This window comes from Heptranchias perlo, chromosome 16 (genome assembly GCF_035084215.1).
Source record: "Heptranchias perlo isolate sHepPer1 chromosome 16, sHepPer1.hap1, whole genome shotgun sequence".
In the NCBI taxonomy this organism is placed as follows: Eukaryota; Metazoa; Chordata; class Chondrichthyes; order Hexanchiformes; family Hexanchidae; genus Heptranchias; species Heptranchias perlo.
The window spans coordinates 3315065-3342508 of NC_090340.1; the positions used below are offsets into that span (position 1 = coordinate 3315065).

The window sequence follows — 27444 nt, forward strand, 5'->3', positions numbered from 1 at the left end:
AGGATTCCAGTTGTGTGGTTACAAGGCCCTGAATAGTACCCAGTACTCCAGGTCTGAGTTTACTTGTGTCAGAATTGTACCCAGTGCTCCAGTTGTAGGGGTACCTGGGCCCAGAATTGTAACCAGTATTCCTGTTGTGCCTGGACCAGGACCCAGAATTGTGCCCAGTCCTCCAGGTGTGGGGGTAATAGGGCCCAGAATTGTACCCAGTACTCCAGGTGTGGTGGTACCAAGGCCCAGAATTGTACCCAGTGCTCCAGGTTTTGGGGTACCTGGGCCCAGAATTGTACCAAGTTCTGCAGATGTGGGCATTCTAGGGCCCATAATTGTGCCCAGTACTGCAGCTGTGGAGGTACTAGTGAGCTGAATTGTACCCAATATTCTAGGTGTGGGGCTAACAGGTCCAAGAATAGTACCCAGTCCTCCAGATGCAGTGGTACCAGCGAGCAGACTTATACCCAGTACTCCAGATGTGTGGACACCAGGGTCCAGAGTTGTACCCAATACACCAGGTGTGGGGGTACCAGTGGCAGAATTGTACCCAGTGCTCCAGGTGTAGAAGTTCCAGTGCTCTGAATTGTACCCAGAATTCCAGTTGTGGCTGACCAGAGCCCAGAATTGTACCGAGTACTCCAGGTGTGGGTGTACCACAGGCCAGAATAGTACCGGAACTCCAGATGTAGTGCGACAATGGCACAGAATTGTACCCAGTACTCCAGATATTTGGGTACCAGTGCCCTGAATTGTACCCAGAAATTTAGTTGTGGAGGTGGCAGTGGCAGAATTATGACCAGTACTCCAGATGTGGGGTACCAGTGCCCAGAATTTTACCCAGCACTCCAGGTGTAGGTGCACTACAGGCCAGTATAGTGCCCAGTACTCCAGATGTTCCATACCAGTGCCCAGAATTTTAACCAGTACTACAGATGTGGATGTACCAGGGCCCAGAATTGTAACCAATACTCCAGGTATGGAGATCACAATGCCAAAATTATAATCAGTACACTAGGTATGAATGTATCAGTGCCCAGAATTGTACACAGTACTCAAGATGTACAGGTACCAGTGTCAGAAATGTAACAAGTACTCCAGGTGTGGGGATACGAGTGCCAGAATTGTACCCAGTATTCCAGACGTGGGAGTACCAGGGCACATAATTGTACCCACTATTCCAGCTGTGAGGCACCAGAGCCCAAACTTGTACACAGTACTCCAGGTTTGGGGTTAACCGAGACCAGAATTGTACCCAGTACATCAGATGTGGTTGTACCAATGCCTAGAATTGTATCCAGTACTCCAGGTTTAGGGGTACCAGTGCAAGAATTGTACCGAGTACTCCATGTGTGGCTGTACCGGTGGACAGAAGTTTACCCAGTACTCCAGTACCAGTGCCCAGAATTGTACCCAGTACTCTAAGTGTGGGGATACCAGCAGCCAGAATTGTAGCTGTTTACTCCAGATGTGGGGGTACCAGGCCGCAGAATTGTACCCACTGCTCCAGGTGTGCGAGTACCAGAGCCCAGAATTGTAGCCAGTACTCCAACTTTGTCTGTACCACTGCCAATATTTATACCCATTACTCAAGGTTTTTTTTATTCATTCATGGGATGTGGGCGTCGCTGGCAAGGCCAGCATTTATTGCCCATCCCTAATTGCCCTTGAGAAGGTGGTGGTAAGCCGCCTTCTTGAACCACTGCAGTCCATGTGGTGAAGGGTCTCCCACAGTGATGCTAGGTAGGGAGTTCCAGGATTTTGACCCAGCGACGATGAAGGAATGGCGATATATTTCCAAGTCAGGATGGTGTGTGACTTGGAGGGGAATGTGCAGGTGGTGGTGATCCCATGTGCCTGCTGCCCTTGTCCTTCTAGGTGGTAAAGGTCATTGGTTTGGGAGGTGCTGTCAAACTAGCCTTGGCGAGTTGCTGCAGTGCATCCTGTAAATGGTACACACTGCAGCCACAGTGCGCCGGTGGAGGGAGTGAATGTTTAAGGTGGTGGATGGGGTGCCAATCAAGCGGACTGCTTTGTCCTGGATGGTGTCGAGCTTCATGAGTGTTGTTGGAGCTACACTCATCCAGGCAAGTGGAGAGTATTCCGTTACACCCCTGTTGTGTGGAAAGGCTTTTGGGAGTCAGGAGGTGAGTCACTCGCCACAGAATACCCAGCCTCTGACCTGCTCTTGTAGCCACTGTATTTATGTGGCTGGTCCAGTTAAGTTTCTGGTCAACGGTCACCCCCAGGATGTTGATGGTGGGGGATTCGGTGATGGTTATGCCGTTGAATGTCAAGCGGAGGTGGTTCCACTCTCTCTTGTTGGAGATGGTCATTACCTGGCACTTGTCTGGCTCGAATGTAACTTGTCACTTATCAGCCCAAGCCTGAGTGTTGTCCGGGTCTTGCTGCATGCAACCACAGACTGCTTCATTATCTGAGAGGTTGCAAATGGAACTGTACATTGTGCAATTATCAGCAAACATCCCCACTTCTGACCTTATGATGGAGGGAAGGTCATTGATGAAGCAGCTGAAGATGGTTTGGCCCACGACACTGCCCTGAGGAACTCCTGCAGTGATACCCTGGGACTGAGATGATTGGCCTCCAACAACTACTACCATCTTCCTTTGTGCTTGGTATGACTCCAGCCAGCGGGGATACCAGTGCCCAGAATTGTACTCCGGGTGTGGGGGAACCAATGCCCGCAGTTGTACCGAGTACTCCAGGTGTGGTCGTATCGGGGCCCAGAATTACACCCAGCACTTCAGGTGTGAAGATGCCAGGGTCTGGAATTTAGGCAGTACTCCAGATGTGGGTTTACCATGGCCCAGAATTGAACCCAGCACACCGGGTGTGGGGTTACCAGTGCCCAGAATTGTATCCAGTACTCCAGTATTGGCTGTACCAGAGCACAGAATTGTATGCAGATCTCCACGTGTGAGGGAACCAATGCCAGAATCCTAACCAGTACTCCAGGTTTGGAGTTAACGGAGCCCAGAATTGTACCCAGTACTCCAGATGTGGCCGGAACATGGTGCATAATTGTACCCAGTACTCCAGTTATAGGGGGACAAGTGCACAGAATTGTACACAGTACTCCACGGGTGGGGGGACCAGGGCCCAGCAAGTGAGGTGTGGATATACCAGTGCACAGAATTGTACCCATTAGTCCAGGATTGGGAGTACCAGTGCCCAGAATTGTACCAAACTCTCCAGGTGTGACTGTACCAGGGCCTAAAATTGTACCGAGTACTCGAGGTGTGGTGGTACCAGGGCACAGAATTGTAGCCAGTACTCCTGGCATAAGGTTACCAGTGCTAGAATTGTAGCAAGTACTCCAGGTGTGGGAGTATCAGCGAACAGATTTGTATGCAGTAATCCAGTTGTGGGGTACCAGTGGCCAGAATTGTATGCAGTAATCCAGGTGTGGCTGTACCAATGCCTAGAATTGTAACCAGTACTCCAGCTGTGGGAGTAACAGTACACAGTATTCCAGGTTTTGGGGTACAAAAGCCCAGAATTGTACCCAGAACACCAGTTGGTGGTGTACAGTGCACAGAATTGTACCCAGTACTCCAGTTGTGGCTGTACCAGAGCATTGAATCATACCCAATTCTCCAGGTGTGAGGGAACAGTGCCCAGGTTTGGAGTTAACTGGGCCCAGAATTGCACCCCGTACTCCAGATGTGGCTTGAACATGGTCCACAATTGTACCCAATACTCCAGCTGTAGGGGTACCATGGCACAGAATTGTACACAGTCATCCAGGATTGGGGATACCAGTGCCCAGAATTGTACCAAAAACTCCAGGTGTGCCTGTATCAAGGCCCAAAATTGTACCTAGTACTCCAGGTGTGGTGGTACCAGGGTCCAGAATTGTACCCAATAATCCAGATGTGGGGTACCAGGGCCCAGAATTGTACCCAGTGTTCCAGGCGTAAGGTTACCAGTGCCGGAATTGTAACAAGTACTCCAGGTGTGGGAATACCAGTGAACAGAATTCTACTCAGTAATCCAGTTGTGGGATACCAAAGCCCAGAATTGTGCATAGTAATCCAGGTGTGGTCATACGAATGCCGAGAATTGTAACCAGCACACCAGGTGTAGGGGTACCAGTGGCCAGAATTGTACCCGCTACTCCAGCTGCTAACAGGAACCAAAATAGTACACAGTACTCCAGGTTAGGGGGTGCCAAAGCCCAGAATTGTAACCAGTACTCCATGTGTGTGGGTACAGGGGCCAAGAATTGTGCCCAATACTTCAGATGTAGCTTTACCAATGCACAGAATTGTATCCAGTACTCCAGGTGTGGGGGTACCAGTACCAGAATTCTACCTAGAATTCCAGGTGTGGGAATACCAGGGCCCAGAATTGTACCCAATACTCCAGGTGTGGCTGTACCAGTGCCCAAAATTGTATTCAGTACTCCAGGTGTGGAGGTACAAGAGCCCAGAATTGCACACAGTACTCCAGGTGTGGTTGAAGAAGTACATAGAATGTTGCCCAACACTTCAGGTGAGGGAGTACCAGTGTACAGAATTGGATTCAGTACTCCAGTTGTGGCTGTACCAGAGCATTGAATTGTACCCAGTTCTCCAGATGTGAGGGAACCAGTGCCAGAATCCTAAACCGTACTCCAGGTTTGGAGTTAACTGGGCCCAGAATTGTACCCAGTACTCCAGATGTGGCAGGAAAATGGCCCACAATTGTACGCAGTACTCCAGCTGTATGGGGACCAGGGCACAGAATTGTACACAGTACTCCATGGGTGGAGGTACAAGAGCCCAGAATTGTACCCAGTACTCCAATTATGGGGGTACCGGTGCCCAGAATTATACTTAGTACTCCAGGTGTGGGAATACCAGGGCCCAGAATTGTACCCAATACTCCAGGTGTGGAGGTACAAGAGCCCAGAATTGTACCCAGTACTCCAATTATGGGGGTATCAGTGCCCAGAATTGTACTGAGTACTCCAGGTGTGGGGGAACCGGGGCCAAAAATTGCATCCAGTACTCCAGTTGTGGCTGCACCAATGCCCAGAATTGCACCCCCTCAAATATTTATTGATTTAGTTAAAGTTTTTTATTCACTCGATTACTTTTAGTTTTATTAACTAATTAGTTTATTTAGTTTAAGTCATTAATTTAATGAAGTAATAGCAACTTAAAGTTAAAGTTTTGCCGCTCTTAGTTTAAACCCTGCCCTAACTTAGGGAGCAAAAAAATGTAACATTCACCCCCCTCTGTCCCGTGTCACCACTCCTTGATTTCTTTTTGTTGATTTTGATTTATCTTCGGGCCTCTGACTGCTCCTTTTAGTCGTGCTGCTGAACGGTGCCTGGGCCCAGTATTGTACCCAGTACTCCAGAAGTGGGTGTATCAATACTCAGAATTGTACCCAGTGTTCCAGGTGTGAAGGTGTCAGGGCCTATAATTGTACCTAGTACTCCAGTTGTGGGGCTACCATGGCCCAGAATTTTTTTTTTTTTTATTCGTTCACGGGATGTGGGCGTCGCTGGCAAGGCCGGCATTTATTGCCCATCCCTAATTGCTCCAGTTGTGGCTGCACCAGTGCCTAGAATTGTATCCAATACTCCAGATGTGGGGGTACTAGGGACCAGAATTGTACCCAGTACTCCAGGTGTGGTGGGACCAGGGCTTAGAAGTTTAACCAGTACTCCAGATGTGGGGGTACCAGTGCCAGAATTGCACCCAGTACTACAGGTGTGAGGTACTAGGGCTCAGAATTGTACCAAGTACTCCAAATGTGACTGGATCAGTCCCCAGAATTGTACCCAGGACTCCATCTGTAGGTGTACCAGGGCGCAGAATTGTATCCTGTATTCCAAATGTGACAGTACAAAGATTCAGAATTGTACCCAGTACTAAAGGTTTGGCTGTCCATTGCCCAGAATTGTACACAGTTCTCCAGGTGTGGGGGAACCGTGGCCGAGAATTTTACCCACTATTCCAAACGTGGCTGTACCAGTGCCCAGATTGGTATACAGTACCAAAAGTTGGGAGGTATGCAGTATTCCAGGTGTGGGGGTACCAGTGCCCAGAATTGCACGCAGTATTCCAGGTGTGGGGGTACCAGTGCCCAGAATTATATGCAGTATATCAGTTGTGGGGAGCACCACAGCCCCGAATTTCACCCAGCACTCCAGGTGTGGGGGATACCACGGCCCAGAATTGTACACAGTACTGGAGGTGTGGGAGTTCCAGGGCACAGAATTGTACTCGGTACTCCAGGTGTTTATGTACCATTGCCAGAAATGTAGCCAGTACTCCAGCTCTAGGGGTACCAGGGCACAGCTTTGTATCCAGTTTTCCAGGTGTGGGCATACCAGGGCTCTGAATTCTACCCAGTACTCCAACTGTAGGGGTACCAGAACCCAGAATTGTACCATGTACTCCAGATGTGAGAGTACCAGGGCACAGAATTGTACCAAGTAATCAAGGTGCGGATGTACCAGTTCACAGAACTGTACGCAGCACTCCAGGTATGGGGGTAGCAGCGCCAGAATTGTACAGTATTCCAGATGTTGGAGTGCCAGTGCAACAAATTGAAACCAGTACTCCAGATGTGGTTGTACCAGGGCCCAGCATTATACCCAGTTGTCCAGGTGTGGGGCTACCAGTGCCTAGAATTGTACCCAGTACTTCAGCAATAGGGTTGCCAGGGCCCAGAATTGTACAAAGTATTCCAGATGTTGGAGTGCCAGTGCAACAAATTGCAACCAGTACTCCAGATGTGGATGTACCAGGGCCCAGATTTGTCTCCAGTACTAAAGGTTTGGGGGTAAAATGCCCAGAATTGCACCCAGTTCCCCAGGAGTGGGGGTAACAGGGTCCAGAATCGTACCCAATATTCAAAGTATGAAGGAGCCAGGACTGGATTTGTACCCAGTACTCCAGATGTGGGGTTACCAGGGCCCAGCATTATACCCAGTTGTCCAGGTGTGGGGCTACCAGTGCCTAGAATTGTACCCAGTACTGCAGCAATAGGGTTGCCAGGGCCCAGAATTGTACACAGTATTCCAGATGTTGGAGTGTCAGTGCAACAAATTGTAACCAGTACTCCAGATGTGGATGTACCAGGGCCCATATTTGTCTCCAGTACTAAAGGTTTGGGGGTACAATGCCCAGAATTGCACCCAGTTCTCCAGGCGTGGGGGTAACAGGGTCCAGAATCGTACCCAGTATTACAAGTATGAAGGAGCCAGGACTGGATTTGTACCCAGTACCCCAGATGTGGGGTTACCAGGGCCCAGCAGTTTACCCAGTTGTCCAAGTGTGGGGCTACCAGTGCCTAGGATTGTACCCAGTACTTCTGCAATAGGATTACCAGGACCCAGAATTGTACACAATATTCCAGGTGTGGGGGTACCAGGGTCCAGAGTTGTACCAATTATTCCAGATGTTGGGAGCACCAGTGCCCAAAATTGTACCCAATACTACAGGTGTGGGAGTACAAGGGCACAGAATTGTACCCAGTACTCCAGGATAGGAGGTACCATTGTCAGAATTGTAGCCAGTACTCCAGGTGTGGGGGTATCAATGGCAAATTTTTACCCAGTAATCCAGATGAAGCTGTATCAATGCCCAGTATTTTACCAGTACTCCAGGTGTTCGGGCACCAGGGTTCAGTATTGTACCCAATACTCCAGGTGTTCGGGGACCAAAGCCAGAATTGTACCCAGTACCCGAGGTGTGGGTTAACGAGGGCACAGAATTGTACCCAGTGCTCGAAGTGTGACTGTACAAGTTGGTGTGGGACTGGAGTCACATGTTGGCCTGTCCAGGTAATGACAGCAGGGTCCCTTCCCTAAAGGACATTGGTTAAAACCTAGTTGGGTTTTTATGACAATCCGACTGCTTCATGGTCACTTTTACTGATCCCAGCTTTTTATTTCCAGATTTTTTAAAAACTGAATTCAAATTCTCAAACAGCCAGAGTGGGATTTGAACTCTCGTTCTCTGGGTTATCAGCCTAGGCCCCTTGGTTACATATCCCTAACACTATCACATTGCCTTTACCCAGAGTGCAGGAAGGCCTGGTTCTCAACAATGGCACAGGAATGATTCGAGATCAGTCTGTGGTGGAGCCTCTTGGACAATCCACCGAGCAGTCGTCAGAGACTGTGTGGAAAATCACTGGACAGGGCCCTGAGATCTTAGTTCAAAGGTCGTCCGCCATCAAACACAAACAAAAAAAACAATCTCTCAGAAACAGGAAGCTGACACTTCCTGAAGATAAGCTGGACTGTGTAAACAAGGGTGTGAGGGGAGGTGAGGCGTGTCAGGACTGTGGCTCGATGTTGTTCTGCCTTCGCTCTCTCTTCACCGTGAAGTAGTGGAAGGATTCGTGGGCTGATTAACCGTCTGACAGGCCGCGAGGTGAACACTCCTTCCATGGTCATAACCAGCTTTATTCCAACCAATAGGGTGGCTGGTCCGAAACGGTGGGGGGAGGGTTTTACTGTCTCACACAACCCCATACGATGAAGGAGGGCCACCCACACCCACCAGACTCGAGTATTCCACTCAATGTCAACCCATAACCCCGGTCTCCACTTGTCGGGACTTCACCAAGCAGGCCAGCTTTCCAGAGTATTCCACCATGATGAGGTACCACGTCTGACAATCTCGTGGCCGCGTCACACAAACGCGTGCCCACATCAGACAATCGCGTGCCCACCTGCCCGTGATTCTCCAATGTGCGCTGGCACCCTGCAAGGGATGTCACATCCCCCTCCCCGGACAAGGACTCAGAAAACCTACCCTCATGAGTGAGCCCAGATGCTGAGTTGTATTCAGCTATTTGACCATGGACCATCAGCGCACATGTGGAACCCACCATGTGCAGCATCTGATGACTGATGTCACAGCATCCATTGCAGCACAAACATCTTCCATCCAAGGTCTGACTGCAGCATTTGCAGCTCAGTCTGCTGCCTTGGAAGTTCAGACTGCTGCTATTGTGGGCCTGGGGTCCACTGTAGAACGGGGCTTCCAGGGCATCACAGCACTCCAGCAATCCGTTCTCCAGCCGATCACCAGGATTGCTGAGGCGCCGTCCCGGGAGAGTGGCAGTGGTGCCATGGCAGTCGAACCTGCTGTCCTCTCTCAGAATGACAGCCTTCCTGCTCCCACAACTGCCACTCCGCCAGTGCCCCTATTGATGCCTATCAGCCAGCCAGGCCAGACTGCTGCAGCCCATGCTGAGACGGTGCAGTCTGAAGCTGGGCCCTTCCGGCCCAGAGCTGCTCGAGGTCGTCCCCCAAGGCCATCTGCACACTCCTCAATTGAAGGCCAGCAGCCTCCCACCACCCATGCTCCAGCCACTGGGGAAGCACCTCGTAGGAGCACTAGGATAGGTAAAGGCAAACGAACAACAGGCACTAAGGGAATGCACAAGGGTGAATAGTTCTGTTACGTTTGCATAATTTCATTTATTCATTGATAAATGAGAGTTTGATTTTGCATTTGGTGGTGGTTTTTATTTATGCAATGAGCTGAGAGGGACACCAATGTGCAATCTGATGGAGGGTGATTTGATTGTCTTGTGAGAGCGGAAGGGTGGGGAATGTAGGACTGTTGGTGAGTTGGGGGATGGAGTTCCAATTATTGATTGTGTGCACAGATCAGGCGAGCACGCAGAGCCCTTGCAGACAAGGCGTGTGATTCCTGTTACACCCTTGCATCTTCCTCCACTTCCTCTTCTGGCTCCATCCCCTCCTCCTCCTCCTCCTCCTCTTCCTCCTCAGCCTCCTCCTCCTCCACCTCTGGCTCAGGGTCTTCTGCAATCATTGGTGGCAAAGGCTGGTCCCTCATGATGGCGAGGTTGTGCAGCATGCAGCTACCACCACAAATAGCCCACCCTCTCAGGGGAGTACTGCAGGGCTCCTCCAGACAGGTCCAGGCAGTGGTAGCGTTGTTTGGGGAGGTCTATGGTGTGCTCCACGATGTTGCGTGTGGCAGCATGGCTCTCATTATAGGCCGACTGTGCACGTGTTCCTGACCGGAGTCATGAGCCACGGCGTGAGGGGATAGACCTTGTCGCCCAGTAGCCAGCCTTTGACTTGCCGAGTCGGGTAAAAGATATCTGGCACGTTGGACTGCCGCATGACAAAGGCATCGTGACTGCTCCCAGGGTAACGGGCACCGACCTCCATGATTCGATGTGTGTGGTCGGACAACAGCTGCACGTTGAGAGAGTGGAAGCCTTTTCGGTTGACGAAGACGGCTGAGTTGATGTAACTATCATCTCTCCCAATCATTGTTGTTTTTGATCCTCTGGTCTCTGGCCTCGGGCCTTGGGCCCGCTCAGGTCCGCCCCGCTCTGGTCTCAGGTCTCGGGTCTCAGGTCTCGGGCCGAGGGTCCCGCTCAGGTCCGCCTCGCACTGGTCTCAGGCCTCGGGATCCACTCAGGTCCACCCCGCTCTGGTGTCTGGAGTCAGGCTTCGGGTCCCGCTCTGGCCTCTGGTCTCGGGCTTCAGGTCCGCCCTGCCCTGGTCTCAGGTCTCAGGTCTCACGTCCCGCTCAGGTCCACCCCACTCTGGCCTCAGGTCTCGGGACCCACTCAGGTCTGCCACACTCTAGTCTTAGGTCTTGGGTCCCGCTCAGGTCCGCCCCGCTCCGGTCTCGGGCCTCAGGTCGCCGTCCTTTATATCACGCTCTCGGGCCTCTCGCCTCTGGTCCCGCTAAACAGAGAGACACAGTAACAGAGACACACACAGAGAAATAGACACACCCAAAAGACAAGGCTGAATCAAAATCATGAAGGGTCTGGACAGAGTAGATAGAGAGAAACTGTTCCCATTGGCGGAATGATCAAGGACCAAAGGGCATAGATTTAAGGTGATTGGCAAAAGAACCAAAGATGACATGAGGAAAAACTTTTCTATACAGCGAGTGGTTGTGATCTGGAACGCACTGCCCGAGGGGGTGATGGAGGCAGATTCAATTCTGGCTTTCAAAAGGGAACTGGATAAGTACTTGAAAGAAAAAAATTTGCAGGATAATAGGGAAAGGGCGGAGGTGTGGGACTAGCTGGATTGCTCTTGTGTGGAGCCAACGCGGACTCGATGGGCTGAATTGCCTCTTCTGTGCTGTAACCTCTCTATGATTCTATGAAGCATTTACAACCATCTTCAGCCAGAAGTGCTGAGTGGATGATCCATCTCGACCCTCTCCGATATCCCCACCATCACAGAAGCCAGTCTTCAGCCAATTCAATTCACTCCACATGACATCAAGAAACGACTGAGTGCACTGGATACAGCAAAGGCTAATGACCCTGACAGCAACCCGGCTGTAGTGCTGAAGATTTGTGCTGTAGAACTAGCTGTGCCTCTAGCCAAACTGTTCCAGTACAGCTACAACACTGGCATCTACCCGACAAAGCGAGTACCTAACAGCACTGTGGGAGAACCTTCACCACACGGACTGCAGCGATTCAGGATGACGGCTCACCACCACCTTCTCAAGGGCAGTTAGGGATGGGCAATAAATGCTGGCCTCGCCAGCGATGCCCACATCCCATGAATGAATAAAAAAAATACTTACACATAAACAGAGAGACTCACAGATAGAAATAGAGGCACACACACAGAAACACAAATACACACACAGAAACAGAGAGGCACACAAAGCAACAGAGAGACACACACACAGAAACAGAGATACACACACAGAAACAGAGATACACACAAAGCAACAGAGTGACACACACAGAGAAACACACACAGAAACAGAGAAACACACACAGAAACAGAGATACACACAAAGCAACAGAGAGACACACACACAGAAACACAAATACACACACAGAAACAGAGAGACACACAGAAACAGAGAGACACAAACAGAAACACAAATACACACACAGAAACAGAGACACACACACACAGAAACACAAATACACACACAGAAACAGAGACACACACACAGAAACACAAATACACACACAGTAACAGAGAGACACACACAGAAACAGAGATACACACAAAGCAACAGAGAGACACACACAGAGAAACAGAGACACACACAGAAACAGGGAGATGCAAAGAAACAGAGAGGCACATATAGAAACACAGAGACACACACACATAAACAGAGAGACACACAAAGAAACAGAGAAACACACACACAGAAACAGGGAGATGCACAGAAACAGAGAGACACAACAGAAACAGAGAGACACAATCACAGAAACTCAAAGACACACACAGATACAGAGACACACACACAAAAACAGAGAGTCCCTGACAATGGTTGTTCAGACTCAGGGTGAACAATATTCTGTCACCTTAAACAGGCTGACAGATACACTGGTACTAGTCTTCCAAGGCTTCACACATGTCCTCCAAACTGTTCTCCAGCAGAGTGGTAGGAATGGTGTGGGCCTGGCCCAGGAGAGGGATGATGGCGAAAGGGGACATGGAAGTAAGGCCGCCACTCAAAGCGCTCCCACATCTCACCCGTTGCCCTCCTCTCAATCAGTACGCACAATGCTGCCTCCTCTCCAGGTGGCCGAGTCCGTCCCTACACAGGTGTAGGTGGAGCAGTCTTTGGAGGGGCCCTCACCGGCACAAAAACCCAGAGGGTGAAGGCCCAAAGCATCTAAGCAGTCCGGCCATGGACATGAGCAACCTGCGACGACATCTGCTACAGCCACAGGAGTGGCACCACTTAGAAGTGTTACATAAGTTTAGATCTCACGGGATCCAAGGTGAGGTAGCCAATTGGATACAAAATTGGATTGACGGCAGAAGACAGAGGGTGGTTGTAGAGGGTTGTTTTTCAAACTGGAGGCCTGTGACCAGCCGTGTGCCTCAGGGATCGGTGCTGGGTCCGCTGTTATTTGTTATTTATATTAATGATTTGGATGAGAATTTAGGAGGCATGGTTAGTAAGTTTGCAGATGACACCAAGATTGGTGGCGTTGTGGACAGTGAAGAAGGTTATCTAGGATTGCAACGGGATCTTGATAAATTGGGCCAGTGGGCCGATGAATGGCAGATGGAGTTTAATTTAGATAAATGTGAGGTGAGGCATTTTGGTAGATCAAATCGGGCCAGGACCTACTCCGTTAATGGTAGGGCGTTGGGGAGAGTTATAGAACAAAGAGATCTGGGAGTACAGGTTCATAGCTCCTTGAAAGTGGAGTCACAGGTGGATAGGGTAGTGAAGAAGGCATTCAGCATGCTTGGTTTCATTGGTCAGAACATTGAATACAGGAGTTGGGATGTCTTGTTGAAGTTGTAAAAGACATTAGTTAGGCCACACTTGGAATACTGTGTACAGTTCTGGTCACCCTATTATAGAAAGGATATTATTAAACTAGAAAGAATGCAGAAAAGATTTACTAGGATGCTACCGGGACTTGATGGTTTGACTTATAGGGAGAGGTTGGATAGGCTGAGACTTTTTTCCCTGGAGAGTAGGAGGTTTCGGGGGAATCTTATAGAAGTCTATAAAATAATGAGGGGCATAGATAAGGTAGATAATCAAAATCTTTTCCCAAAGGTAGGGGAGTCTATAACGAGGGGGCATAGATTTAAGGTGAGAGGGGAGAGATATAAAAGGGTCCAGAGGGGCAATTTTTTCACTCAAAGGGTGGTGAATGTCTGGAACGAGCTGCCAGAGGCAGTAGTAGAGGCGGGTACAATTTTGTCTTTTAAAAAGCATTTGGACAGTTACATGGGTAAGATGGGTATAGAGGGATATGGGCCAAGTGCAGGCAATTGGGACTAGCTTAGTGGTATAAACTGGGCGACATGGACATGTTGGGCCGAAGGGCCTGTTTCCATGTTGTAAACTTCTATGATTCTCTATGATTCTCTATGAAGAGAAAGGCTAAGGATTTGTGATCATGAAGGGGATGCACAAGGGCGTCTGACAGACCGTCATGTTTTTTATTTATATTTGGCTTCTGTTAAAGTCACATCAAATGTTATCATTCTCACGCTACTGCCACATCTTGCCCATTCTTGCCTGGCTTTTGTGATAGGGCTCTTTCATGTGCTTCACCATGAACGGTGACACTTGATGCAATCCATTGGGTCACTTTAGACTGGGTATATGTGCAGATGTAGGACTGTTTTCTGCAGGGTGAGGGGGTTACTGGATCTGGCACTGCTCTTTCCAAGTGGTGTGAGGATTGGACTCTTCTCACTTTCTGATCTTATGAGAACTGTTCACATATCAGTGACTCTGTGGCCTCATGAGCAGCCGGGTTCATCCACCTCCTCCTCCTCCTCCTCCTCCAAGTGGATGGCAGATGTGGATGGTGGATGACGGGATGGGGCCTCCTCTCTGTTGCACCATGTTGCGCAGCACACAACACACTACTATAATGCGTCCCACTCTTGCTGGTGCGTATTGAAGCGCTCCCCCAAGGCTCCGAAATTGCATCTTCAGCAACCCTATTGCATATTCAGTTATAGACCTGGGAGTGATGTGGCTGTCGTTGTATTGATGCTGTTGCTCGCTGATGGGGTTCCTCAGAGGTGTCATGAGCTTCGTGAGCAGGGGGTATCCCTTGTCCCCGAGGAGCCAACCCTTAAGGGTGTTCGGTGAGTGGAAGAGGCCCGGGATATTGGGTGCCCTCAGAATGAAGGAATCGTGGCAGCTGCCAGGGTATCAGGCGCACACGAGAAGGAATCTCTTGCGGTGGTCACAAACGAACTGAGTGTTGATGGAGTGATACACTTCCTGTTGATGAACAGTCCTGGCTCATGTGGAGGTGCTCAGATTGCTATATGGAGGCAATTGATTGCACCCTCCACCAATGTGAAGCCAGCCAGAGTGGAATCCCACTGCTCTCTCCGACTGGTTGAGGTTGTCCATGGGGAAGTTGACGTAGTGCGAGGCCCTGCGAAACAAGCCGTCGGTGACCTGCCTTATGCACTTGTGTGCAGACGACTGAGAGATCCCAGCGATGTCCCAGGTGGCACCCTGGAATGATCCAGAGGCGAAGAAGTTGAGGGCAATGGTGACTTTACCAGCGACGGGTAATGAGATGCCGCTCAGCCCATTTGGGAGCAGCTCGGCATGAAGGAGGCTGCAGGTGTCTGCGACCACTTGGTGACTCACTCTCAGCCTCCGTATGCACTGCTCAGAGAGTTCCAGGAAGCTGAGCCTCGGTCTGTAGGCCCTGTGTCGAGGGTAGTGCCTCCTGCGACATCGTTCCCTCTGTTGTTGCCCTCTCTGCTCTTCTCCAGGTGCCAATGGTGCAGCACTGTGTTGTGGAGCTACAAGTGGTGCAAATGCACGCCGTGCCTGGTGAGGACGGTGATGTTGTCCAGATGTACTGGTGAATGCAGCCATCACGCTCCCCATCCTGATGGTGTCAGTTTGAGGGGGTCCAAAAAGGAGCCTGGTTCTGGAGGATTGGAGGATTGCTAACATTGTACCATTGTTTAAAAATGGAGCGAGGGATTATTGGAATCAATTCTGAGGGACATGATAACCGTCACTTAGAAAGGCACGGAGTAATCAAGGGCAGTCAGCGCGGATTTGTTAAGGGAAGGTCGTGTCTAACTAACTTGAATGAATTTTTTGTGGAGGTAACAAGGAGGGTCGATGAGGGTAATGTGTTTGATGTAGTCCACATAGATTTTAACAAGGCTTTTGACAAGACCCCACATGGCAGACTGGTCAAAAAAAGTACAAGCCCATATGATCCAAGGGAATGTGACAAGTTGGATTCAAAATTGACTCAGTGGCAGGAAGCAAAGGATAATGGTCGACAGGTGTTTTTGCGACTGGACGGCTGTTTCCAGTGGGGTTCCGCAGTGCTCAGTACTAGGTCCCTTGCTTTTTGTGATATATATTAATGATTTTGACTTAAATGTAGGGGGCATGATTAAGAAGTTTGCAGATGATACAAAAATTGGCCATGTGGTTGATAGTGAGGAGGAAAGCTGTGGACTGCAGGAGCATATCAATAGACTAGTCAGATGAGCAGAAAAGTGGCAAATGGAATTCAATCCGGCGAAGTGTGAGGTAATGCATTGGGGAGGGCAAACAAGGCAAGGGAATACACAATAAATGGGAGGATACTGAAAGGTGTGGAGGAAGTGAGGGACCTTGGAGGGCATGTCCACAGATCCCTAAAGGTAGCAGGACAGGTAGATAAGGTGGTTAAGAAGGCATATGGAATAATTTCCTTTATTAGCCAAGGCATAGAATGTAAGAGCAGGGAGGTTATGCTGGAACTGTACAAAACACTGGTTAGGCCACAGCTTGAGTACTGTGTACAGTTCTGGTCACCACATTACAGGAAGGATGTCATTACACTAGAGAGGGTACACAGGAGATTTACGAGGATGTTGCCAGGACTGGAGAATTTTAACTATGAGGAAAGATTGGATAGGCTGGGGTTGTTCTCTTTGGAACAGAAGAAGCTGAGGGGTGAGTTAATTGAGGTGTACAAAATTATGAGGGGCCTAGATAGAGTGGATGAGAAGGACCTATTTCCCCTAGCAGGGGTTATAGATTTAAAATGATTGGTAGAGGGATTAGAGGGGAACTGAGGAAATATTTTTTCACCCAGAGGGTGGTAGGGGTCTGAACTCACTGCCTGAAAGGGTGGTAGAGGCAGAAACCCTCAACTCATTGAGAAAGTACCTGGATGTGCACGTGAAGTGCCGTGACCTACAAGGCTATGGACCAAGTGCTGGAAAGTGGGATTAGGCTGGTGGCTCATTTTCGGCTGGGGTGGATATGATGGGCTGAATGGCCTCCTTCTGTGCCATAAATTTTCTATGATTCTATTCCATCATTCTATGAAAAGTTGGTAATTATGTGTAAACAGGACAATTTTGAGTGGAAATCAAGAATTCTCAGTCTGAACACAAAGATCTCCCAGCCAAAAGTTTGTGTGAGAGAACTGAGTGCCCTCCTGCAATAACTCACCTTTTATCCCCATCTGTCAAACAGGGATTTCAATATCGAAATGGCCACCGGCTGAAACACATCTCCTTCACCAGGGGTGTTTCACACAACATGGGAAATACGTTGAGGCATCGTTAAAATCGCTTCCCGGTATAACTAATTATATTCATGCACATTTCAAGTATTTTATATACTTGAATTGTTGTTTTAAATATCGTTCCGTCGGCTTTAATTGCAGGACTTCCACATTCTTCAGTGTGTTGGAGTCGGGATACCTGCCTGCTCCAGAAAATCCCAATTTTCTTCCCCCCACCCCCCACCCCGGCCTCCAATGCACCCGGACTTCTGTTTTAAAATTAAGCCTACAGCAACAGAGATAAACACACAAAAACAGAGACACAAAAATAGAGAGACAATCACAGAAAAACAAAGACACACACAGAGACAGACACATATAAATAGAGGCACACAGAGAAACAGAGAGAAACATACACAGAAACAGAGAGACACAGAAACAGAGATAGTGACACACGCAGAAATAGAGACACACACACAGAAACATAGAGATACACTGAATCAGAGACGCACAGAGAGAGACACACACAGGAAGAGAGACACACAGGAGCAGAGAGAGAGACACAGACAGAAACAGACAGACATGCGTAGAAATAGAGAGACACACATAGAATCACAAAATCAGATACAGAAACAGACACACACAGAAACAGAGAGAGTCACGCACAGAAACAGAGACGCAGAAGCTGAGAGAGACACAAACAGTACGAGACACACACAGATAAACAGAGAGAGACACACAGATCTTGTGCCACAAACACAGAAACACAAAGGCACACACAGACAGAAACAGGGAGACACAAACACAGAAACAGAGAGACACACAAAAAGAGAGATAGAAACAGAGAGACACAGAATCAAAGAGATACAGAGAGACACAGAAATACAGAGACACACACAGAGAGATGCACACAAAAATGGAGAAACACACAAAGAAATAGTGAGACACATAAACAGGGACAGACACAGAACACACCCACATACAGAAACAGAGAGACACGCACACAAGAACAGAGACACAAACACAGAAAAAGAGACACACAAACAGAAACAGAGAAACACACACAGAAGCAGAGAGACACACACACAGAAACAGACACAGAGCCACAAACACTGAAACTCAAAGACAAATATAATCAGACAAACATGTAAAAAGTCAATAACATAAACAGACACACACACATGAACAGAAAGACACGCACATAAACAGAGAGACAAACATAGAAACAGAGACACAAACATAGAAACTCCAAGACACACACAGAAATTCAAAGACACACATACAGATACACACACATAAAAAAGAGAGACACACAAAGAAACTCAAAAGACACACACAGTAACAGAGACACACAAATATTAACGGAAACAATGCATAATAATTAATGGGTTGGAATTTGAACCAGCTGAATGTTGCAGTCAAGCGACACAGCATGACAACCTAGTTTCAGTTGAGACAAAGTGATTCAGCATGTGGAGACAAGGTTAAAATTTGCAGAACAATCAGGTTACGAAGTAGCAACTGTCACGTGGGTGTATGCAGGGTATATTTGATTAACCTTTGAGCCATGTCCAATCACCAGTCACTGACTCAGATCGGCCAAAAGCCATGATATAGCAAAAATGGACCCTACTGTCCAGATAACTGGATAAAAGACAGAACTAAAAGAAGGGGTTTAGCTAACGATGTAAAGTTATAATTAGGTTGTTTTTGAATGTTGCCACGGAGCCGGATTGGCTAAGGAATAAGTAATGTAGTAACTGCTGTCGGTGTGCTCCAGTCTTGTACTGTATATAAGCTTGTGAATTTTGTTGATCGGGGAGAAGGTGCTCGCACAGACCGCGGGGTCAGAGACCCTTCTCCCAGAGCTCTGTTTTAATAAACTGCACCTTTTACTTTACCACAGATTAGATGTGAATTTATTTTCACCCAACAATAATATATTATATTAACAATACATAACAATACATAAACACATGAACAGAGACAGGCACACACAGAAATAGAGAGGTACACAGAGAAACAGACACACAAACACAGAAATATAAAGACACACAAAGAAACAGAGAGACACAGAATCAGATACAAGCGCAGAAACAAAGACACAAACACATAAACTGAAATGCACACACACAGATACAGAGACACACATAAACACAGAGACACACGCACAGAGACACACATATAGAAACAGAAAGACACACAGTAACAGAGACACACGTACACCGATACAGAGTTCCACAGCAAAAGAGACACACACACATTAACGGAGACACACACACCGTAACAGAGACACACACACATGAACAGAAAGGCACACTCAGAAATAGAGACACAGACAAAAACAGACACACAAACACAGAAACACAAAGACACACACAGAAACAGAGACACATAAGAAGAGAGACAAAGAAACAGAGATACAGAATCAGAGGCACAGAAACAGACAGTCACAGAGTGAGAGAGAGACAGGATCCGAGACACATGCGCTGAAACAGAGACACAAATACAGAAAATCAAAGGCACACACACAGATACAGAGACACACAGAAACAGAGAGACACACACAGAAACACAAAATCAGACACGGAAAGAAAGTGACACAAAAAGAGAGACACAGAAACAGAGAGACACGAAACAGAGAGTCACAGAGTCAGAGAAACACAGGCCCCAATATTAGAATGGAGGCAGGATGGGAGCGGGTCGGGGGGGGTGGGGGGTTATTGGGCACGTGGGTAACCCACACAATAAAAGCGTCCGTTTTTCATGCCATCGCGAGTCAATTGGAGCCACTTAACGTGGCTGCCAGTTTGCCGTCCGAAAGCTGCGCAGCAGGCGGACTGCACACCCTCATCACAGGCTGTCAGCTGGAGGAGCTCTATTTAAAGGGGCAGTCCTCCAATGGCTGCTCCTGGAGCAAATACCCACACAGCCCAGGGGCAAGGCTACTCCAAGATTCAATGATGCCTCACTCCATGTGCTACTGGATGGGGTGAGGAGGAGGAGGGATGTCTTCTACCCAGTGGACGGGAGGAAATTGCCTGCCTCTGTCACCAAGAAGGCCTGGCTCGAGTTGGCAGAGGAGGTCACCAGCAGCAGCAACATCTCCCGCACCTGGATCCAGTGCAGGAAGTGTTTCAATGACCGAACTAGATCAGCCAGAGTGAGTACACTTTCTCATTCTCATACATTCCATCTTCCACCCCCCAACTCATTCTGAACTGCCAACACTACTCTTTCACATCACTCCTCGCACCCACTCAAAGCTCATCCTCAACTTACCTGCACTTCCTCAGGACTTCCTCACCTCCCCAGTACTCACCCCACTCAACCCAATCCTCATCCAATGTCGTGGCTCTGTCTCATACTCACCTTCTGATGCATCTCTTTCATGGTCAGCCTCACCCAAACCAATGCATTCGGTGGTTGGCCACGTCGCCATCACTCACTCACACGTCTGCAATTTCTCCCTTTATAGGAGAAGAGAGCTCAGGATGCACGGGCGAGGGCGAGGACCGGAGGGGGGGCCACAACAAATCGTCATTCTCACAGAGGTGGAGCAGGAGGCGCTGGAGCTGAGCAGCACCCTCGAGTGCCTGTCCATCGGGGGCACCGAGACCGGCACCCGACAAACGTCTGGTGACATAACTTTAACATTCAGCACACACAATATGAATTGATGTTAACATGCCTTGCCATCTTCAGCACCTCAGTATGCTCATTGCAACATGACACATCTGTGATGATGCCTAATATTGCCTTCTGTTCTCTTATAGGGTCTTCAGCGACCGCAGTGACAGCAGAGGGCGATTCCTCAGAGGAGTCCCAGCCTCTGAGGGGGCACCGTCACATCTTAGTGAGTCATCCACCAGCGCAGATACACACACCTTGGTGGGTCCCTGTCCTCAGTTAGTTGGGTTCGCACCTGGTGAGTCACCACACACATGTGAGCACGAGCGGACATGGTGGCAGGGGCAGCTGTGGAGAGTCCACGTTGGTGGGAGCAATCTTCTCCAGACTCCGCTCAGCTGGACACAGATGCTGAACACAGATTGTGAGGTTATGCAACTTTGGCAGGAAAAATCAGAGAGCAAGCTATTATCTTAAAGGCAAGAAACTGGAAAGTACTGCAGTACAAAGAGATCTGGGGGTCCTAGTTCAATAAGATCAAAAAGTTAGTATGCAGGTGCAGCAGGTGATCAAGAAGGCCAACGGAATGTTGGCTTTTATTGCTAGGGGGATAGAATATAAAAACAGGGATGTATTGCTGCAGTTTTATAGGGTATTGGTGAGACCGCACCTGGAATACTGCATACAGTTTTGTTCTCCATACTTAAGAAAAGACATACTTGCTCTCGAGGCAGTACAAAGAAGGTTCACTCGGTTAATCCCGGGGATGAGGGGGCGGACATATGAGGAGAGGTTGACTAGATTGGGACTCTACTCATTGGAGTTCAGAAGAATTAGAGGCGATCTTATTGAAACATATAAGATTGTGAAGGGGCTTGATTGGGTGGATGCGGTAAGGATGTTCCCAAGGATGGGTGAAACTAGAACTAGGGGGCATAATCTTAGAATAAGGGGCTGCTCTTTCAAAACTGAGATGAGGAGAAACTTCTTCACTCAGAGGGTAGTAGGTCTGTGGAATTTGCTGCCCCAGGAAGCTGTGGAAGTTACATCATTAAATAAATTTAAAACAGAAATCGACAGTTTCCTAGAAGTAAAGGGAATTAGGGGTTACAGGGAGCGGGCAGGAAATTGGACATGAATTTAGATTTGAGGTTAGGATCAGATCAGCCATGATCTTATTGAATGGCGGAGCAGGCTCGAGGGGCCGATTGGCCGACTCCTGCTCCTATTTCTTATGTTCTTATAACCCTGGGGGCCATCCTTCAAAAGGAGAATAATCGAGGGACAGCAGAACATTTGCGAGGTACTGGAACAGGTGCCACGCAGACTCTCCGCAATAGCGCAGAGGATGGAGGATTCCAACTGTTGCATGAGTGGAATGGAGGCACAGGTACATGAGCAACTCTCCGAGATAGTGTCACAGGGACGTGAGGGAATCTCTGAGATAGTGCCACAGGGACGTGAGGGAATCTCTGAGATAGTGTCACAGGGACGTGAGGGAATCTCTGAGATAGTGCCACAGGGACGTGAGGGAATCTCTGAGATAGTGTCACAGGGACGTGAGGGAATCTCTGAGATAGTGTCACAGGGACGTGAGGGAATCTCTGAGATAGTGTCACAGGGATGTGAGGGAATCTCTGAGATAGTGTCACAGGGATGTGAGCAACTCTCTGAAATAGTGTTGTGGGAAAATGCGGGATTGTTTGGGTTGGAGGGAATGCTAGCCTCCTGTAATTGTTTTTTTCGGGCCGAAAACACACCTCTTAATATAAGTTCTGGAACGATAGGGATTATAAGGACAGATAAGACACAGACACACGTTTTCAGGCTCAACCATATTGTGTTTAATAAGATTAACAATAACACCAGTAAACAGTACAAACAGTACAACCCTGGCTTGTCCAATAAGTCCTACCGTGCTAAATTACCACGGCCCAATAAGAGCAGCCCCTCCCATGAAATAAACTAACACAGGATCCCCCAGCACTAAAACCCTCTAAAGTTTAGTTGGGACTTACAATCATCCCCTCACACAGCTAAGTGGTCTTGTGGATGTGACGGCGCAGGCAATATGCTCACCCCGATTTCCCGTTGTTGCTTGCAGTTTCTTCCCGCACGTCTCGCTCCTGGTTCTGTACCGCTGACACAGTATCCAAGTTCCAGTTTGTGTCGAGGTCCGTTGATGAGGGATGAAGAGCAGCGCTCAGCTTCTGGTGGTTTTCCGTTGAATCGAGCCGAGCCTCACTCGGGACACTCACTGTAGATTGATGCCGAGGAGAAGAAAGAAGAGGGCAGAGCGCAGAGAGTCGAGCTCAGAGCCGAGCCTGGAACAGTGGCCAAACGGCTCCTTATATCCCCGAAACCTATCACCCTATCTCCCGCCAATACTGGTCGATGTATTGATCAGGTGATCTGTCTGGAACTCACCCCCCCCCCCCGACCCCCATGGCCTGGAGTGACTCATAAACTTTGAAATCATTGTGAAAAATGTTATTTCGTTTTCCTTGCACCTGGAGAGACAATGGGTGCTGATTACTGGGTGTCTGTCATTTCCTGATTTGATGGCCCCCATTAGCAGGTAATGGGTTTCGATCTCAAACCCATCTTGCTTAACTGGCTTCTCTCCTGGAAGACAATGGCCCGGCCATCTCCTGCCTTCCACCAGTTTCGGTTGGGACTGAGTGTCTCTGAGTTCCCCCTCGGGGTATTGTTCCCAGTAATTATGTTAAATGGTGATGACATCAATCGGCCTGGGTTCCCTTCCACCCAGTCTGTCAGTGTGAAATGTCCGTATGAATGCACCTTAGTCAGGTTAGCCTGGCTCAGAACTCCTGCCAGTCAATCCTATTCCCTAAGCCACTCCCACAACTTGCCAAACTGTATACTTCTTTCTTGGGGGTTTTGGATTTCACATGTGAGCACGAGTAGACATTAATGGCAGGGGCAGCTAAGGAGAGTCCGCGTCGGTGGGAGCACTCTTCTCCAGGCTCTGCTCAGCTGGACACAGATGCTGAACCCTGGGGACCATCCTTTAAAAGGAGATTGATCAAGGGACAGCAGCACATTTGCGAGTTACTGGAACAGGTGCCATGCGGACTCTCCACAATAGCGCAGAGGATGGAGGAGTCCAACGCCTGCATGTGTGGAATGGTGGCACAGGAACGGGAGGGAACCTCTGAGATAGTGTCACGAGTAAGTGCGAGAATGTCTGCGATGGAGGGAAGGCTAGCCTCCATGCAGCTTCAAGCACAGCTTACAAATGAGTCCATTCAGGCCCTGACAACTGCCGTTCGAACTCAGGGTGAACAACATTCTGCTGCCTTTAACAGGCAGATACACTAGCACTGGCCTTACAAGGCTTCACACATGTCCTCCAAACTGTTCTCCAGCAGAGTGGTAGGAGTTATGTTGGCCTGGCCCAGGGGAGGGATGATGGCGAAAGCGGACATGGAAGTGGGGACGCCACTCAAAGCGCCCCCATGTCTCACCCTTGCCCCCCTTTCAACCAATGCTGCCTCCTCTCCAGGTGGCCGAGTCTACCCCTGCACAGGTGCAGGTGGAGCAGTCTTTGGAGGGGCCCTCACGGGCAGCGAAACCCAGAGGCCGTAGGCCCAAAGCATCTAATCAGTCAGGGCATGAATAAGAGCAACCTGCCACTACCTCTGCTGCAGTCACAGGAGATGCACCACGTAGAAGTAATCGGAAGAGAAAGACTAAGGTTTTGTGAGCATGAAGGGGATGCACAAGGGTGTTTGATGGTTGGTCATGTTTTTTATTTATCTTAGATTTTTGTTCAACTCACATTAAATATTAGTATTGTCACCACTTCTGACACATCTTGGCCATTCTTGACTGGCTTTATGATGGGGCCCTTTCATGAGGTTCACCATGAACGCCCAATTTGATGCCACCCATTGAGTCCCTTTACGGTGGGTCTATGTATAGTTGCAGAACTGTTTTGTGCAGAGAGGGGTTGGGTGGGTGGGGGCTGCTGTGGGTGCTGCTCTGTCCAGGTCGTCTGAGGACTGGACTCTTCACACTGTCTGATGTTAGGAAAACTGTTCACATATCAGTGACTCCCTGGCCTCACGAGCAGCCAGGTGAGCCGCTGCTCTGCCCATGGGTTCGTCCTCCTCCTCCCCCTCCTCCTCCTCCTCTGCCTCCTCCTCCTCAATGTGGATGGTAGATTTGGATGGGGCCTCCTCAAGCGGCACTCCTCTCTGTTGTTCCCCTCCGTGCTCTTGTGCAGGTGCCTGTGGTGCAGCACTGTGTTGTGGAGCTGCAACTGGCAGAGGTGGACACCGTGCCTGGAGAGGCTGGTGATGTTGCTCGTCCTCGGATGTAGTGGTGAATGCAGCCATGGCGCCCCCCCATCCTGACGGTGTGAGTTTGAGGGGTCTGAAAAGTCGTTAAATATTTTTGAACAGAAGAATTGTGAGTGGAATGTAAGAATTTTCAGTGAAAACACAAAGATCTCACAGCCAAAAATTTGTCTGAAAGAACTGAGTGTCCTGCTGTAATAACTCACCTTTTCTCCCCATCTGTCAAATAAGATTTGAATGTGCAACTGGCTGCTGGCTGAAACACATCTGTTGCAACATGGAGTGTTTCCCACAGCACAGGAAACATGTTGAGGATGTTTAACAATTGGACCCCTGCCTCAAAGTGGAGAAAATTAAGTAGTTCAACTACTTAAACTATCCCAACAACTGTGTAAAGTCTCATCCCGCCGGCTTTAATTGCTGGTGGGACTTCCGCGTTCGGGAGGCATCCCAGACGTGTCAGTGGAGAACCCAGAAGTCTGCGGGTTGGACCGAGTTCTGAACCTGAACTGGATTTCCCCAATTTTCAAAGCTCACCCACCCCCAATGTACCCACAATTTCCCAGGAAAATTGAGCCCACAGAGTCAGAGAGTCACAGAGTCAGAGACAAACACACAGAGACAGAAGCAAACACACATAAACACACACAGAAACAGAGACACACACAAAAACAAAGGCACACATAGATATCGAAACACACATGACAGAGAGACACAGACACAGAAACAGAGAGACACGCAGTAACAGAGACACACACACAAACAAACAGAGGTACATAGTAATAGGGACACACACGAATGAACAGAGAGACACACACACACTGAAACACATAGAAACAAACTGATGGAGACACACACAGTAACAGAAACACACATGCAGAGACCGAGACACCAAGACAGAAACTCAAAGACACACAGATACACGCACATAAAAAGAGAGACACACACAGAAACAGAGAGAGACGCACACAGAAACAGAAACAAACGCACACGTATAAACTGAGAGAGAGACACCCACACAGAAACAGAGAGAGACAGACAGAGAAACAGAGAGACACACACAGAAACAGAGAGACACATACAGATACAGACACACAGAGAAACAGAAACACAAACCGACACACACATAAACTGAGACACACACAAAAAAACAAAGAGACGAACAGCAACATAATCACACACACAGAAACAAACACAGAGAAACAGGGACACACACACAGAAACAGAGACTCACATAGAAACAGAGTAACACACTCAGTAACAGAGAGACACACACAGAAACACAAAATCAGACACAGTAAAAAGAAAGATACAAAAAGAGAGAGACAGAAACAGATAGACACACACAGGAACAGAGGCACACACAGTAACAGAGACAGACACTTAGTAACAGAGATACACACTGTAACAGAGAGAGACACAGACAGAAACAGAGATAGAGAGAGACACACATTAACATAGACACACACACACACACAAACACAAACAGAGAGACACAGTAACCAGGGACACACACAAATAAACAGAGAGCTACACACATACACAGAGACACACCGAAACAAAGTGTCACACACACTGAAACAGAGAGACACACACACCGAAACAGAGAGACATACACTGACAGAGACACCAACACGGAAACTCAAAGACACACACAAAGATACACACACAGAAAGTGAGAGACACACACAGAAAGAGAGAGACACACACAAAAACACAAAGATACACACAGAAGCAGAGACACATACAGACATAGAGAAAGACACACACAGTAAGAGCCACAAACACAGAAACAGAGAGACACACAGAGAAACAGACAGAGATACACAGAAACAGACAGACACACAGTAACAGAGAAACACACTCAGAAATAGAGACACCAACACAGAAATTCAAAGGCACATACACTGATACACACACACATTGGGAGAGATACCTACAGGAAACAAGAGACACACACACAGAAAGAGAGAGACACAGAAAGAGAGAGAGACACACAGACATAGAGATACAAACAGAAATAAAGAGACACAAACAGAAACACAAAGACACACACAGAAAGAAACAGGGAGACACAAACACGGAAAAAGACATACACAGAAACAGAGAGACACAGAATCAAAGAGTCACAGAGTCAGAGAGACACAGGGCTCAATTTTGCAGGAAAGTAGCGGGTGCATTGGGGGCGGGGGGCTCCGAAAATTCGGGAAATCCCGATCGGGTTCGGAACCCGGCTCCAACCAGCCGACTTCCAGGTTCCCCACTGACACATCTGGGTTCGGGTGCGCCTCCCGAATGCAGAAGTCCCACCGGCAATTAAAGCTGACGGGATGATACTTTACACAGTTGTTTAGATAGTTTAATTAATTGAACTACTTAATTTTCTCCACATTGAGGCAGGGGTGCGATTTTGAAGCATCCTCAGCCTGTTTCCTGTGCTGTGGGAAACACTCCAAGTTCCAACAGACGTGTTTCAGCCAGCAGCTCATTCAAATCCCTGTTTGACAGATGGGGAGAA

General features: G+C 48.6%; 1 long non-coding RNA gene across 1 annotated transcript in view; it reads right to left on the reverse strand.

Moving 5' to 3' along the window:
- Positions 1-9979: 9979 nt before the first annotated feature.
- LOC137333457 (uncharacterized) overlaps positions 9980-27444 on the reverse strand; it is a 57690-nt gene continuing 40225 nt past the window's right edge. Inside the window, exon 2 of the long non-coding RNA XR_010965894.1 lies at positions 9980-10699. This is a non-coding gene — a long non-coding RNA (uncharacterized lncRNA). The remainder of the gene's footprint in view (positions 10700-27444) is intronic.